The sequence below is a fragment of the Limanda limanda genome, chromosome 15 (assembly GCF_963576545.1).
Source record: "Limanda limanda chromosome 15, fLimLim1.1, whole genome shotgun sequence".
NCBI classification, from domain to species: Eukaryota; Metazoa; Chordata; class Actinopteri; order Pleuronectiformes; family Pleuronectidae; genus Limanda; species Limanda limanda.
Window position 1 is genome coordinate 8297217 of NC_083650.1, and position 17703 is coordinate 8314919.

Below are 17703 nucleotides of genomic sequence, written 5' to 3' on the forward strand. Positions count from 1 at the left end.
TGATTATAATAAAAATGAACACATGGAAATAAGGTGTTTTTATGGATTCTGGCAGAAGATACGGTCGAAAAACAAATGGATTAAAAGCAGTCACAGTGTAACTTCTTTGATAAACATGATGAAAGTGTTTTTTAAGCACCACTTATCAAGTACAGAACAGTATCACTGTAAATCCTGGGGCTGGCGTTGAGGAGAACTCCGATCCTGCATCAAACATCCACCAGATATTTACGCTTTTTTTTGCTTTGATAGCGTTGTCAGTTCATTCTGCACTGATTTCCCCCTGTGATTGCACATCCTAACATTTTCAACTGAAAGGTAATCCGTTCAGGTAAACAATGATTTTTGGCAATCACTCGTCGTGCTTCTCTCCCCAAACCCATCTGCAGAAACACATTTTATGATACAATCTACCCACACTGCACAAACTGATACTCAGGGATTGTGTCGGCACGGAGCATAAACGCTGTGTTGTGCTGTGCATCTCCCGGGTGTGTGCTTTCTCTTCATGTGTTGTATATCTTGCAGAGTGAGATTGTGATCGGGTCTTGATCCTTAAAAGTCAAGTTATCACACAATATACCCCCCCCCAGGCCAAAGGTTCTCAATGGGTTTCGAAGTGGAAAGACTCTAAAGCAGGACCCGTGAACCATGTGGTGGAACCGCGGTCTGGATCCAGACCCAGATGCTAGGAGCTGATATATCACTGAGAGAATTTCAAGTGAGAAAAACACATTTATTTTTTATTAGAGTGCATATTCATAATTCTTTCAGTTCATTTACTGATATTGTTTCTCATATAATTGCATTATACTTTCTTTGATTTAACAGACAGTTGTTCACTATGTACAGATGTTGATACATGGAGTCTTGCACTGAATCATAATGTTCTGCACTGTTGCTTGAGGGTTTTTCTCTGTCTGGACCTCTCTGAATTTTAATTGAATACCCAGAGGACGACTTCTGTCTCCGTGTCTGCTGTTATCATGGTATATTACATATTTATGCCACATACAGACGTACTCGTTGGTCCTCCATGATATCACAGCCCATGATTTGCTGGGTATGGCCATTCTTCCACAGATGTTCAAGGGACAAAAACACGGTTTAGTGTTAATACTACATGATTGTGTTATAATGTATTCACCACATTAAATTAAATCGTATCTCACAATATGCAAAGCCGCCTATAGAAGTCATTTGTTGGCGGGAGGCCTGTTTTCACAGAACTGAGAGAATGGAGCTTGAACACTGCAAACGTCCCCTGACAACAGATGCATGCAATGTCAAAAAAAAGCCGCGCCAATTCTGATTGTACAGTATGTTCCCGCTCCATGCCGCCCAATAGGCGAGGATGCAATTTATGTGCATATTAAATGCGAGATCACTGCTGGTTTCGTGAAAGAAAAGCTGTCATATTCGTGAGAGGATGTGCCAATTGGAAAGGTCACAACTGTCTATAGAGAACAAATGAGGCCGGTAATCGTTTTTCCTGCCAGCTTTCTACGGGCACATAAAAGACCAGGTGCTTGTCTGAATCTTGATGATCCCTTATAAGTGAAATCACTGACGCGCACCCGGCTCAATTAAGCAGCTACCTGCCCCAGCAGGGACTGATCCCATTCGGTGGTCCACAGTAAAAAGAAGTCCCACTGTGCGCTGACAGCATCCCAAAGATGAGTTAGACAAATATGAGCGGCTGGAAAGTAACTGAAGGAAGTGAGAACTCCGGAGCTGCTTGAAACGCACTCGTACTCGTCAAGGTCGTGTGTGGCGGCGGCTGAGCAGGATTACAGAGCCTAATGGACAGTGCTTGACTTTAATGAAGAGCCCTGATGAGGAGGCAGATTGGTCCCCGTAGGCTGCCATTCCCATTTTCATGGGTGCCCAGATGCATCACGGAGGGAATTTCATGGCTGATCGCTGACCCCTGGGGACTAAATCCACATTTGTGTAAGTGTATTTGTCCATTGCATTGGTGGTTTACAGTAGTCAATCCATTTCAGTTAGAGCAAATGGGTTCAGCCTGGATTGTCTGATTCCTAATCCACACCCGGCCGTGTCTGAGATTTCCAACATGGGGCACATCACCAGCACAATACACTGTAAATGGGTTTCAGGCTGTAGGTCAGGCAGGCTTACACACACAGGGCTTATATGAAGTGTAATCAAAAGGATGTTAAACTCACCCATTAGAGGGGAAAAAGCGTCTGACACAGCTCTTTTGTAATCTGCAGTGCAACCAGAAACTTGAATTGGATTGTGGTCGAGTCCATGATACTTAATCATTTTCTTATCAGTTGTTGCCGTCAGGGTACCAGTAAAAAGAATGACCCCAAAATAAAGAGGAGAAATGAAGGACAGCGAGAACCTCATGCTCGCCCGTCACCTCCTTTGAGCTCAGAGACACTCTTGCGATTTGACACCGGTGCTTTATTCCGCCCGAAATCCCCCCCCGATACCCACTCTGTGAAGGTTAATGGGGGATAAAGCATTTTGTTATAAAGCTCACAGCAGCGTCTTTTCACTTGGTCTGGTGTTAGAGCCAACAGGCGGGACCGAAGGAAGAATTTACACCACAGCCAGAGGCCACTAGTCAACAACATGTCACCCTGGCCTGTTCCAGAAGAATATATCTGCAGATAGAAAGCTGAGGATGCTCAGAGACCAAACACATTTTGCTGCATTTTCTCCATCTCTGTGGAAAGTGTTAGATCCATGTATTGAAATTTGAGGGAGAAAAACTCAGAGACTCTTTTATTAAATGCACATGAGGAAGGCCCTCTCTGAGCTGCGATGCATAAAGGGATAAAGGACAAATTGGTTTGTTTAACAGGGCAGAAGTTTATCTGACAAGAAGTCGGGAAACCGTTTTCCTCCCTGAAGGTCTGAAGCTCTCCTGAGCTTTGAGGAATTGACTGTACCTAAAACATAGTGTCTGAACGAGACCCTTGTGAAACCAGGAAATCACAGTACATCGAGTACCTGAGGTCTGCATCTCTATCGGGTGCAGAATTGATGAGTCACTTTAGATTCTGTGTTAATCTGACTCCGAAGGCCCTGACAAGTATTTAAAACACAATCGATGACCACACAGTGATTGCTGCTATAGAGATGCTCTATGAAGATGCTTCATTCATGAGATCTTTCTTAACAGGTTTAAATACATCTGATTTATCCACCTCATTCCACTCACAGTGCAGTTTGGTTAATTGGAACACAGCACGACGGCTGAGGATCTTTTTTTCAACTTCAATATTGAGTGAAACTAAAATAATTCAATTATGTAACGAGGTAAATTAGATGAGTGATTGGGACATTGTTACAACTTTGTGAATCACAAGTTCAGCATTTCGGCATTACAGGAGGTTTAGGAACTATTTATAAAGCAACACTGCCCCCTGCTGAAATGTGGCGTGTGCTACTGCTGCTGTACAAATCCTATGGAGCACAATCTGCAGCAGGCGACAGCAGTATGTGCATGTGTTGCAGACCTGGACATGCTGCAGTAGAATGAATATTTATGGAGAGACATGATCACTTTGAATGGTTTCAAACTGGAAACAGGTTCATGTGTGAGCTGGAAACTACCAACCACTGATTATGGTGGTGCAGACAACGAAATAGAAATTCAGCCATAAGCATCACAGGCTTCAGGTAAGTTACTGTTATATAATCACAATGTAAGAAAACAAATGGCTTATCTGTGATCCGGAATCAGTTACAGGTAAATACTGGCTCAATGCAATCAGATGCTAAACTCTCACTTCAATACACTTGATGACAGGGATGCATATGAAGTATATTTATTTTTCCTGTGTCATATGCATTATCTGCCCTCAGATGTCAAATTAGTTATGACATAGTCAATTTGAAACACATTTCTTCAGCTTTTTCCACTTTGCAGAGTTGTTATGATAAATACATGTAGTAGAATCGGACCAGAATTAGACCATATACATTTTTCCCTCATATTTATAAAATGGCATTATCAGTCAGTCAAAACAACAAAAAACATCTGTGTTTTAATTGACTTATATTGACAATAAATGTTTTCATTTGCTTTAAGTAATATTTTTCAACAGACCCAAAACTACCAAACTGTTATAACTGTTACAATTTAAACAATAATGATTCAGTCAGACAGGAAAGACGCCTGAGAACAACAGATCCCCTGAATGTTTCATTAAAACTAAAATAAGTGAAAAAGCTACCCTGCTGATCTCAGACTCATTCAGGATGAAATCACACCGTGTTCACTAACACACTGGTAGAATAAGACTTATTACTGCCTGAGCTCTTTATTAAAACAACAGCTTGTTTTTCTGACCCCCGGGATCCAGTGACCTTTAGTTTTAACTGGTTTTATCTGTTGTCACCATCGGTAACTGCAGGTGTCACCCAATCAAATGGGACTGAAATGTTCCACGTTGCCACTTTAAAATGTATTTATTTGGCAGGAAAACGACTCCATTAACTCAGCGCAGCTTCCACTAGAGGTCAGCAAAAATTGCCCAATTATACTAAATGATTTGTTTTTGTACCTTTGAAAAGTCAATAAAAGCCACAGAGGATTATCCCACATAGTGTACAGCGGAACATTAGTCTGTCACATTTTCTAACCGTGATAAATAACGGCAAAACCATTTATCCCCTGAGATGCTCAACAACCGGTGCAGAGTGGAAATTCGCTTACTGCACATCCTGGGGACAGAGGAGCTTTTACCTTTGCTGCCCTTTAAGAAAACTGCTGTCACGCTTTTCTTGGAAAGTCATATTTCTAACTCACGAGCCAGACATGCAAAAAGCCACTTGCTGTGAACAAGTAGGGAAATGTGACTCATAACCTGAGCAGTGGAAGCAGCAGCAGCAGAATAAAGACATATAACAACCTGAATGCACAATTAGGGCTGAAATATACATTAATATGTATTCATACTAGTAAATTACTACAACAAAATATCAAACTGAATAGAACAAATTATTTATTTGAACACATTCTTGCCTTATAACACATGATACATCTTATATGAATTGTCAACGTTGTTTTCTCCATTGTCTCAATAGATAAAATCATAACACTGATTCCCTCTTTGCTCATATTCCCAGTTTCTCTGAGCAAGTGAAGGCAGCATGACAGGTTCACTGTAACCAGCAGATGGCTCTATCCAGATGTGCAGAGGAAAAGTGTTCAAACCTTGGGACACTTCTTACTTCACTGTAAAGGTTGCCCCTATTGATTTTAGGATGTATTGACCCAATGCACTTTGTCCTTTATTTATGAATTAAAGTAAAAAATAAAGATCTCCCTATAGCATGGAGCTCTAAAGTCAAAAACATACGTCAATGGATATGTTAGTTTGTACTGTGGCGCCATATCGCCTGAAATAAAACACAGACTTTGATAAGGTCAATGTGAATGCACGATGCAAACCTCAAGAGGGACACTGCAGGAATGTTAAAGTCTTTCTTAATGTATTGAGCAAACGTCACAAGCTGAAATGTCAAACACCATAAGGCAAAAAAACAAACAACAATATGTGGGTTTTTTTACACATAAAACTGCCCTTTATCGTCCAGAGGTGCAGGAATGTGAAGGATGCGGAGTGTCCACCTGATCCGCTGCTGTGCGCCCAGGGGAGGGGGGGGGGGTCTCCACCGTCTCCACTCCGGCTGCCATAACACGGCTCGGCTCGGCTCGGCTCAGGAGCTATAGTCAAGGGGGGAGAGGGAGAAGACGACGGACATCCTCAGGGAGATCTGCCGGAACCATGTTCACCAGGGGAACCTAGAGGAGCCGGCTGCGGTCAAATGATCCGACAGCTACGCGCGTTCTGTTATTCTCAGAAGGAAATAAGAGAAAACGTCGCGGCGAGCAGGGAAGACACAAGCCTCCACCACCATCATCACCACCACCACCACCTCCACCACGACCATCATCATCATCAGCCGCCGCAGAGAGCCACGGTAAGAAAAACAACCCGGTGCCTTTTCATCCATCTGCGGATTTATGCGTAAAACAGCGACCGGCGTGTGTCTGGTTATTTTACAACTGCAGCCTCGTTGTTGTTTTTTTTAACCCCCCCTCTCATTGCAGCCTGTATGCATTATGCTCCATGTATCTTACAATAATAACGCATCAATTTGTAATTCACTAAGATATTATCACACGTTTGCTCCAAACACCGTCGCCGCGGAGGAGACGCAGGCCGGCGGGGATTTGCACATCATGGGTATTTGTATTCCGCCCACGCCGCCTCTCCTCCACACAGACAACATGGACCATACCGGGTAAATATGGGTTAGTGGAGCAAATCCTCACGCCCTGCGACCACCGGCGTGCCCCATGTGATGCCCCCCCCTCCCAGCTTTAATCGATACATGTGTTTTACATTTACAGCAGATCCACGTGAGAAATTTGTGTTTAAAAAACATCTAGATCGGTTTGAATGGGCGCATCGAGCATGCAGCAGCATCCTCACCGGTCTAGACTGAGGATGCTACACGTAGTATACATGTCGTAGTAGACAGCAGGGGCCTGTAGGCTGCACACACGACAGCAGCCATGCTGGATGCTTCAGATCACACCTGAGTGTTAATGCACAGGCATGTTGGAGTTTCAGTTTCAAAACACACCATTTATTCGTTTCTCTGTATATTTGCTTCATTTCCCATCGCTGCACAAATAGTGACACATCGATCTGGAGCACATGAGCAGGAAAAGACTCAATACTTCTGTTCATACATGCATGAATTATGAATGTCCCTCATTCACAATAACTCAACCTTCACTTCCGCCCCGATTGGATGTCCTAATAAAAGCTGGTTGTTAATTTTAGAATGACTTCATACTCCTGGTGTTTATTCTGAATACCAGGCGACGTAGCCCACTTCTCTGTCGCCCTGGGGAATACGAGAGCTATAGATAGACGCACAGATTAATTTCCTCATGATGACTTTTCAATATCCTAAGGTGAGAATTATGCTCATTGTTTTAAACACACACACACACACACACTGGCCTGTTTTTAACTGCTTTAGCCAAACTGTGGCTGTTGGCTGCTTTGAGTGTTTTACATTGATATGATACACTGATGTGACAGTGTGTGTAGGCAGACATTAGTTATTGTTGAGTCAACATGATTTCTCTGATTAAACTGGTGAGATTGTCAATGTGCTGGAGGGGTGATTCACAGGTTGCCATAGATAACAGATGGTGATGGTCATAAATGCGACTTCAATACTTCAATTCAAGTGTGAAATCTGGGCTGAGAGAAGAACTGAGGAGAAAGCAAACGTGGGAGTGGAGATAGAGGATAAAGTATAGGTCAGTGTGAGCATATTAATGTGCCTCACAATATTTTAACATCTAATTTGTCATGTGATGGCTCTGAAATCCATTTTGACTAGAATGTCAAAGGCCAAACCTCCAAAGTGCCTCATGAAACCACCTTTAAATTCAATACATCCGGTTTACTATTTTATTTTGTGTTATCTTGATTTAACTATGTAATCATGACTTGAACCTTTAGACATTTGCACTACTCAGAGTTAAACCTAACCGTCTTTTAATTTCATTAGAGTAGATAATTACCTTTTGTAATTCGCTGATTCAAACTCTGACCTTTGTCACAGTTGCCATCTTTACCTGCCATTTCTACTGAACATCGCTGAAACAGGAGCTTATCATCCCAGATAAAGACTTTATTAAAGTCTATGGATCGCCTGCATGTACCCACTGAGTGCCATAAGCTGTTTGGTGAAACAAAAGGAAACATTATGGAACACTTGATTGCACTGCAGTCTGGCTGTCTCTGCAGTGTTGATTATGATGAAGTGTGTTGGATGTAAATGAGTGTGCTCCTTGTGTATGCAGCTGGATGTAGGCCCGGCTCTGCTAGAACACTCAGGCACTGCATCCACACATTTTAATGATGAACCGTCCACTTCACTGTCACGACCAAATTTAGAAAAAGAGTTTCTTATTCCACATTCAACCTCTGACTCGGAGTCTGACTCCTGTTTGACATATATCATTAACACATCTATTTCAAACTCAGCTGCAGGCTGCCCACGGTCAGTGTCTCTTCAGCTGACCAGGACTTGTGGTGCTCATGTTGTCGCTCTGAGGGAAGAAAGCCAGTTTCCATATTAATGTCGGCTGATGCACTTTAACAGATAGAGATGTTTCAGAGGACACTGGGGGTGAAGCAGTCCTAGAAAGTAAAACTGAACAGAACCATACACACGGTGAACCTGAGAGAGCAACACACTACCATTAAAGAAAACTCGTGCAAATAGACACAACACATGCAAACGGACAAATTGTCTTCATCAATTTGACAACACATCAAGGCAAGTAGAAAACGTGCTGCAAATACTCACAACACAACCAAATACTCACAATACTTAAATCGTCACAACACAACTGTGTGGCTCAGACAGCAGCTCCAGGTGAACCAGGGAGAGTCGATTGGCCAATGATCTCTCTCTGGATTCAAAAGAGAGCAGCAGAGATGCCACACAGAGGAGGACAGACACAGACACACATGAAGAGACACATGACGAGACACATGAAGACAAACATGAAGACAAACATGAAGACAAACATGAAAAGACTGGAGAGAGCTGAGCCCAGAAATCAGCAAAAGTTTCTGGCCAGTTTAAGTTGTGTTTTTGAATTCATGGGATACCCAGGTGCCAATTGCCACAACTCTCCAAATCCACACAACAAAAATTCTGTCCACTGAAGCAAATACTCACAATAGATAAATACTCATAACACAACCAAATATCTTGCACTAAACAAAAACCTTGCAACACGTACTCACAACTCGTGTTGTGAGTATCTGGATGTGTTGTGAGTCAGTATGTTATGGTTATGACTGAAGTGCATTGGTTCTGTCAGTGTTTTTATCACTTTTACTGGACTCTGGTGAAAGGAGCTAACTTGTTATCTTGGGTTGAGCCCAGTGTTGAAGCTGTGATTGCGATGCTTATTAACTCGTGTCCCTGGATTCACCTTTACTCTGCCCCAGAAGTGTCACTTACAGAGTTCTCAAACCTGAGCTTGGGGATTACTCTGCTCATCCTCTGATATTAAGCCATAAAAAAAGTATTATATCTCAGCTGTTAGAGCCAAAGCATTGATGTTCGGGGCCCAGGTCCCGACCTCCTCAGTCGCCCAGTCAGTCATAGTTCAGGATTCATGTGAGCAGGGAGTAATATGAAGTCTCAAACTGGCTCATCTTTGCAGGAGCACTGAGGGAGAAACATCTGTTAGTGTTTTTTGGTCAAAGACACAACTCTTTCCTCTTTATCTTGCTTTTTGACTGCTGTTGCCCTTTCTGCTCTTTCTCTACAACCGGATTTACAACCATACAGGCACCCGCCATCGTCTGAGCCCGCGTGCAAGGGTGAAATTAGATTTTCTGAGCCGATTGTCGAAAGTACAGTCTCGACTCGCTCTCGACACTGAGCTTCATGAATGGTTGCTGCACTCGTCTGCTCTCTGAAGACCTAGTTTACCCCCATTATGAATAAAAGTGTGGATTCATCATATCAGGAAACAATGTGAGACTCAGGCGTAAAATCCATCAATATTGGATTTGTGTGTCAGGATGGCAACATGCACTGCGAGTGGAGTGAAAAACTTTTTATTGAATTCACTGAATATGTGGGAGGGGTGAATCGCACACATAAGATTTGTGCATAGATTTTGACCACAGTTCAAATAATAACAATAGTATATTTAACTCATATTCAATTATTAACGGTGATAATAGATAAAAGAAGTGGCATTATAGTCGTGCTTAGCTGCTGTCCTGTGTTGCCTGTTTGGGTATGAATTAATGATTGAACCACAGAGTGCCGGGTGATGACTGCACTGCCGTAAAACTTTAATGATCTGCATGTTTCCCCTCTTAGTCAATGGGCAGAGTGGCACAGAAAGGAAGTAACTGTGCCTGCAGTAATCGTATGTGCCGTGAGCACGGCTCCGTCTCCTTTAGACCGAATGTGCAGAACAATGCTCTGTGTGAAAAGATGAAGACGGGTTCATAAATGTCTCCCACAGGACTTATAGGCAAGTAAAATACTGTATAAATAACTTAACGTATTTTATACATTTTTTATACCCATTATCATTTAGCTCAGGCTTCTTTAAATTTAATAATCATATATCATGACTAGCCCAGTTCTCGTATTGTCACTTCAGTAAGGCACATTACCTATTTTATCTATTATTTATATCTTTGTATCGGTGCTTAACTGAACTTTTCTTAAACCCTCTGTATAACAACGCTGCTCCTTTAAAGAACAGCCACAGTGTGGAAGAAAGCAGCGAGTTCCACTTGGGAACGGAAACAGGCTCAGATCCGGAGATCCCTGCTAATATTACCATTTCTGCCTGGCCGCTCCTTCAGTCATCTTTGATTGACAGGTTCAGTAACGAGATTTACGTTTGTGGGCCAGGTCAAAGGTCACCCCCGAGCTGTGTAGAGAGAGATTTTTTCCCCCATAAAGGTTTTCAGCTTGACCTTTTTTAGCATCGCCACATTTACCACATCCACATAAAGAATTAATGTGTCGGAGAGAGACTTTTATATATAAATATACATTATGAGGGCTTGTTACAGATGATTTATAGTAAATGTAAACTTCTCTTAAAGCAACAGCGACCTCTGCAGCCACACGTGGGGACAAATTGTGCTTATTAGTGCTAAAGTAGTTTTCATATCGAGAAAATTTAAGCCTATCAATGTTTTGAGCGAAACCTCTGACCTCATTGTCCCAGTCACTGAACTATAAAAAATTAACGTGGATATTACCCATGATCCTCTGCTTCCTGAACCAAACACTGTTCTTGATGTTCTTAAATTACTAATAGTTTCTGATCTACAGCTCAGCAATACTGTTGACGTTGCTGGGCCTGATTGTGACAATTTACACTGCGACTTTCAGTCAGTTATACATATATAGAATATAGTGTTTCTTTAAAGGTTCAGTGTGTAGGATTTAGTAGCATCTTGTGGTGAAACATCATATTGCAGGCAACTGAGTATCCCCACACTAACAAATATTGTGTTATTGTGTCAAAAGTGTTGTTTCAAAGGTATTAACTTAGTTTTCCTGCCTTTAGTGACACTGAAATCTCTTCTGGCTTATGAACTTAACTTGACTTTTGTTTCTTATAATGGAAAGAGTGTAATTTGTGTCTCAGTTGTCCCCCCAACTTTATGAAAGTAAACTAAATCACATAAAGGACTTACAGTTCTCATGTTAAAGTAGGGGCCTTTAATGGCAAACATGTCGTTTTTTTTCAAATACCGAAGACTTTGCAAAATTAGGAAAAGTTGAGCAGTTCAGGGGGGTAGAGAGGTGTTTTCCATACCTCGTCCGTTCATGTTCGTCGCCACAGCTCAGACCGTGGCCTCATCCAGCCGGGTCCGGTGACTCACTCACCTCCTCTGCTCTCCGCTCGGCTGCGTCACGCCGGCCAAGTGTTAACAATATGGCTTTGTGTCTCACACACCTGTGGGCAGCGGGGCTCTGGGAGAGTGGGAGTGAGTGGGCGAGAGGAGCGTGCTTTCCTTCCCAGACTCAAGCTCGACGATTGAATAACATCACAGTAACGTCTTTGTGTAAATAGTGAGGAATTAATTCCAGCATAGTTTATGTGGTGTCCATGTCGCACTCCAGGACGGATTAGGGGCCGTGGGCGGTTGTAACTTTAATTTGGAAGAACAGTTTATGAACCCCACTCTAGTGCTTTTACAGTTATTAGATTTGAAGATCATGATAATGATAATATATGAGTAATACCTGGACCACACACTCACACACACAAACACAGACACACTAACTCAGCTGATTAATTGCAGTTCATAGTCGTACTCTAAAGACAAACCACGCAAAGATGCATACTCCCACTCACTCAACTTCTCTGTTGTTGAGTATTACCACATTTCCAGCTCGTCTGTCTCAGTAACATGTAGAGTGGCCTTGGATTTGAGTTCAACCAATGTTTTTTTGCTTTATTTTTGCAGGTTCTTCTGATCCCTCTGTGCCTCGATCCCAGTCTGCAGCTCCAACACGTCTCAGAACGACCTCGGTCACCGCCACGAACCTCAAGTCATCTCCTTATCTCGCACTTTTATCGAATCCCTGGGAGAGGATGTGAGTAAGAGAATGCCTGCGGGTAGAAAACCCCAGTAAATCCAATACGGTCAAGGAAGTGGTGTCACGTGGATGCTATGGACTGAGGGGGTCAACTGAAACCAGATCTCCCTGGCTTTACTTGGAAATGTAAGTCTTTTAATAATCCATCTGACCACAGTGTGTCTCAGGGAATCAATTGCGATTCATTCCATTAATGGGAATAATCCAATAATTACAGTGTCTGCTTTCTGGGTGAGACTAATTGGATTTCACATCATTTCTTCCGATTGATTATTTTGACCTTTAACTGAGCAGCAGTTTGAAAAGATGAGCCACAGATACAGTAGCATCCTTCACAGTATCGTGTCTCTTTGACAGGAGGTTTTTTCTATACAATGTTTTGTAAGAATCTTGTATTCTTTTTAGGGCTGGGCAAGTTAACTCGTTTTAATCGAGTTAACTCAAGTGATGAGTTAACTTGATTGTTTATCCGCCAATTATTTTCTTTTTTCCTGTTCTGCAGCAGTCAGCAACAGACTTCCACAAAATAAAAGCCTGACTTTCACAATAAAACAATAAATAATCAAACCTGAGTTAATGCGAGATAAAATAATTAATCGAGTTAACTCATCACTTGAGTTAACTCGATTGAAATGAGTTAACTTGCCCAGCCCTAATTTTTTTTTGAAAGACAGCATTGTTGCAAAGCCTCTGTTTCGGAAGATATAGCAGTGACTTAACAGACAGTGCAGCTTCATCCTCTTTACTGCGTCTGTCTGTGTACCAAGGATGTCTTCCATTATGGCTGTTATCTCTGAACCCACAATCTAGACATTTATCTCCTCAGGCTCCCCTCCTTCCTCCTCTCCTCCCCTCTCATCCCTCTCATCTCTGCTCTCCTCGTTTCTTTGCTGCCACACTTACCTGACATGTGTTTGTGCTCCCGTTCCATCCTTCTCCTCGGCACTTGACAATGGAAGCGGTGGCTCTTTCTGTTATTCTTTCTATTTTTTTTGGCTCTCTCTTTGTTCCTCCTCTCTTTGGAAACAGCTAAAAAAATTTAACTTTTATCTCTCTGCGTACAAGACATGCCATCCATTCTGTGCCGAGCACAAAATGTGGATCTGTCTTTGAAGCTGTATTGATCTGGGGGAAAACTGAGACAGGATTGGATGCTGTTATCTTTCTAATACACTGTTTTTATATTTTCTATCCACTTTTATCCTTTCAACCACCTATAAACACAGAATTCTTTATCTTTATTCTAAAGCAAAATGCTACCTGGCAGTATAAAGGCCATCCATATTGCTAACAGTATTCTTTGTGTGTCGCTGGTGTTGTCACACATACGCAGCAGTGAAGCTCCAGATCAGATCAGAATCCATAGTTCAACATGCATTACATGTGGCAAATATCTGTGAGTGCTTGAATACACAGTGTCACTGATGGCACATGTTGAATAATTTAGATATCATGCATTTTTCAAATCAGTGATTTCAATTGCGGGGAGCTTTTAGCAGGGTCGGGTCAGAGGCTTTGTTTACCTGCCATACGTCATATTTCTGTCGCTGTGCAATGGGGGACTTGTGGTGTGGTGGAGCGACAGTATACCATTTGGTTAAGTGTTCATGGAATAGGGTTGTCGGTCAGATGGTTAACCGCTTTGGTCCCGACGGAAATATCTCTATGGACAATGGACTGATTGCAGAACATGGTAAATACAATTTATCCACTAACATGTTCTATAGGTCCATTGAATGCTAGAATTTACTACATGCATCCATTATAATAATGTGAATCAGCAATGTAAGTGCAGATTTTATTTAGGTTGGCTTAATTTCTTTCATGGAATGACACGTGAACAGCACATACAGTACCAATGGAAATCAGGTATATGATTGAACGTGTTTTCAGGCTTTTCACTACAATACAGATTTTATATGACATATAGGAACCTTATAGTCAGCCGGTTCTGATTGGAAACTCATCTTGTCATTGCTTTATCCCTGTTTTCTCATCCCTGTGATTGAATGGCGACCTGTGCAGGGTGTCTGGCCCCATGTCAACTGGGATTGACTCCTCCCTCTCCGTGAGATAAGCAAAAGAGATTAGCAGTATAGATAATCTGTGGAAGGATAAATGTGCATGTCATTAATTATTTAAATGAGGTTTGACTAAGGTCAGGAGCTCAGCAGGGAGGTATAATGCTCGTGCTGTGATTTAAATATTCAAAACGATGTAGCGGTATGCATGGGGACGTGTTTGCGTTGTTTCGAACTGTGATATTTACATTGAAGCTGAGGAAAAATCTGCCTTCCGGTGACATCCTGCCACATGTTGCATGATGGGATGAAACCTTCCCCTGCGCAGCTTTAGTTTGAATTAATGATAAAGACGAGAGAACAGGCTGCAGGTTTGCCACAAGGAGAAGACACATTCCTTTGGTTTGGCGTTTCTATTTCTGATGTCAGTTTTCTTTGAGGCTCCATTTCAGGTTGTTTTTTCGCGTGTGAGCCGCAGTGAGGGAGACGTTCAGAGTGAGGCAGAACAGATTCATTTTCGGGTGCTGGGACTCCTGGGATTGGAAGTCTGCAGAGTTTATTTCACTGATTTTTTTTTCCACTGAGGGAGGGTTAGGTTTCACGTGGAGAGCTTCATCATCTCCGTTCGTAATGTTAGCGTTACGTCATGCACGAATGGGGCTGATGTGCTTCTGCACTCCAGACTCAAGTGATGCAGGATAATTTAATTTACCAGGAACATTTATGTCAAGCAGGTGCTGGGGGTTGAGGTAAGCACACTGATGTTAGTATTTCATTAAAACAGAAAGAGAAGCAGGGACCTGGAATGAATGATGCAATAGCTGGAGGCCAATTATACCAAAGCATCTTTTTCCTTGTTTGGAATGGGTCTCTGCAGCAACTCATCTTTCATATGAAGGTCGGATGATGTCACATGCTAATTAAGTTATATAAATAGTGTAAAGTAAGTGGCATGAATAATGAGGTCAAAATGAGTCATGGCTGCTTAAATGAAGAGGAATGTCGACTTTTCAAGAATAATCCAGAGGATAAAAAAAACTAAATCTTCACACAAATCAGCAATTTAATGAGCGACGGCAGCTGAAGTCGTGTCCTCGCCATGACTCGGCAGGTTTCTCACTTTTAAGGGCTCTGAGTTTGAACTGAAGATATAAAAACTGTGATTACTATCAAGGACTTTTGATCCATTGTGTGTCTAAGGTGAAACTGAAAAGCTTTTCATAAACAACCTTGAATTTTATGCCAAATATTTTTGGCATCAAAACAGCAGCTCTGGCTCTGGACATTTGACCTGCGAAAATACGTTGATAAGTGACAGTATAGTGTAATAAGATGTCTGATATTTATACTGTATCAACACATAAGACTCAGTTCTATGTATTTCTCTTTTCCAGTTTCTTTTTTTTTCAATTTTGTTGCGGATCTGGAACCGGGGGGCAGATGTTTTTGTTTTATTAATTCGCTGATTTCAATAATTCATGGATCTTTGTCAGGCTTGTTTAGTGGACTGATATTTATGAAAGTGTGTATGAATTCGATGCAGATTCAAATAAGAAATTTATATTTAGCAATTCTAAATGTGGTTTCACAAGGGGACTGTTTCACCTTGACAGAGATGTGCGCTCTACTGAGTGCCATTCAGTGCAGTCACTTATAGCGGTGGCACATTCAGCACATTTTTCATTTCACTCCTTTGATTTCCTGGATATATACGCTGTACATACTGCAGCTTTTGCCAGGAGATGACAGATTTGCAGTGGCCTGTGCAGTGACCCGTGTGCACAGCGTGCCTTGCAGCACGGAGCCACAGGACGGGTCAGAGTGAGTGGATGTGACTCGCACAGTGGGGTAGAGTGGGGAACAGGTGCCGGCGCTGTCAGCTTGTTAGCACCGGACACAGAATTGGCGCCTCCGACAGAGTGAGGCCCATATGCAACACATAGCCTTTGGCTGCGGGACGTATGTGCAGGAATTCATACATGTGAAACAAGAAAAGGTGTGTGTGTTTGTGTGTGTGTGTGTGTGTGTGGGTGGGTGTGGGTGTGTGTGTGTGTGTGTTGTTTTGTGTATTTTGATATTGCTCATCACTATGATTCCTGGATAGTAAGGGTACGGAGTATTTGAATACAGGCATAGGACATGAATATGAGGGAATTGAAGGAGGGTTTAAGGGCACCAATGTGTTGCACTGCTGCTTTGAGAGTCTCTATAATGAGCAGAGAACAGACCTCCTAATTTGTTGTTTTTATATGACTTTATAGGTTTTGACAAGAATTTGGTTTTTGAGCACATTATTAGAGGATTATTATGAAGCTCTGTCTTCTACAAAAGCTGTGGGAGATATAGTTATGTGAAACCCCCTGGGGTTGTGTGTAAGACATTCTCTGAAAGATCACAAATTAGGCCCCTAGATGACCCATTTCCGGAAGAACTAAATTGACACAATGAATTATTCCATCCTGTCTCATGGCCGCCATAACGAGAAGGGAAACTTAGAACAGAGGATGAATTAGGGCACTCAATTCTTGCTCCTCTCGTTTATTCCATCAAAGCCATTTAGACAGATCTGCCCAATTTATTCTGTGATTTCTCACCCTCTCATGTGGAGAACGAGGAGGGAGGAGACGGATGTGAGTTTGGAGAAAGGGCAGCTACAATTTTTGGGAGATAATAAGACACAAGGATAATGTGTCGGAATCAATTTAATTCTGGTGCACTTGAGAGGAAGTTGTCACGGGCCTTCCTTTTGGAAAGACGCTCCCGGAGCTTCGCCCCCAAATAAATCAGCAGTAGCTCCCGGCAATGAAATAGAACAGAGGAAGAGTGTGAATGTGGTTTAGAATAAATTGATGGTTCACTGCAGAGGGATGGGAAGAGGGAGATACTGTAATGAAGAGACAAAAAAAGATGGCGAGATGAGATTTAAGATGGCAAGTTCTCCCCGTGTCTTGCGAAGGTTTTCTGTGGATACTCCGGCTTCCTTCCACAGTCCGAAGCCATGCAGATTGGGTTTGGTTAATTGGAGGCTCGAACTGACCGTGTGCCTGTTTGTCGGTGTACGTTGACCTTGCAATACACCGGGGATCGGCCGGGTGCATCCCCACCTCTCACCCACTGTCAGCTCCCACTTAGCAAAATTGTTTTGGCCCCAAATTGGCCCACATCCTTTATCCGGCCCACATCTCACATCTGGCCTACATACCTTACGGACTGTCGGCACTTAGGCGGTCTGCCAGATCTGGTTCACAAGTAAAGCCATGGCAATTCCCCATGTTAACCAAAGGTGGCCCGGATTAAGTTTGTGCTATTTTCACAATATTTACCACATGGGCCACTTTAAATTCACTTCCAGATTGCATCTTACCGAGATGCTTCATGTTTTCCTGTCAATTTTGTTAGGGCAACAAGAAGGCGAGAGGTGTCCCACTTCCCTGTGCTATCTGGGCCGTGATTGGTTCTAGCTCCACACACAATCCTCAAAAGGAATAAGCGCTATAGATGA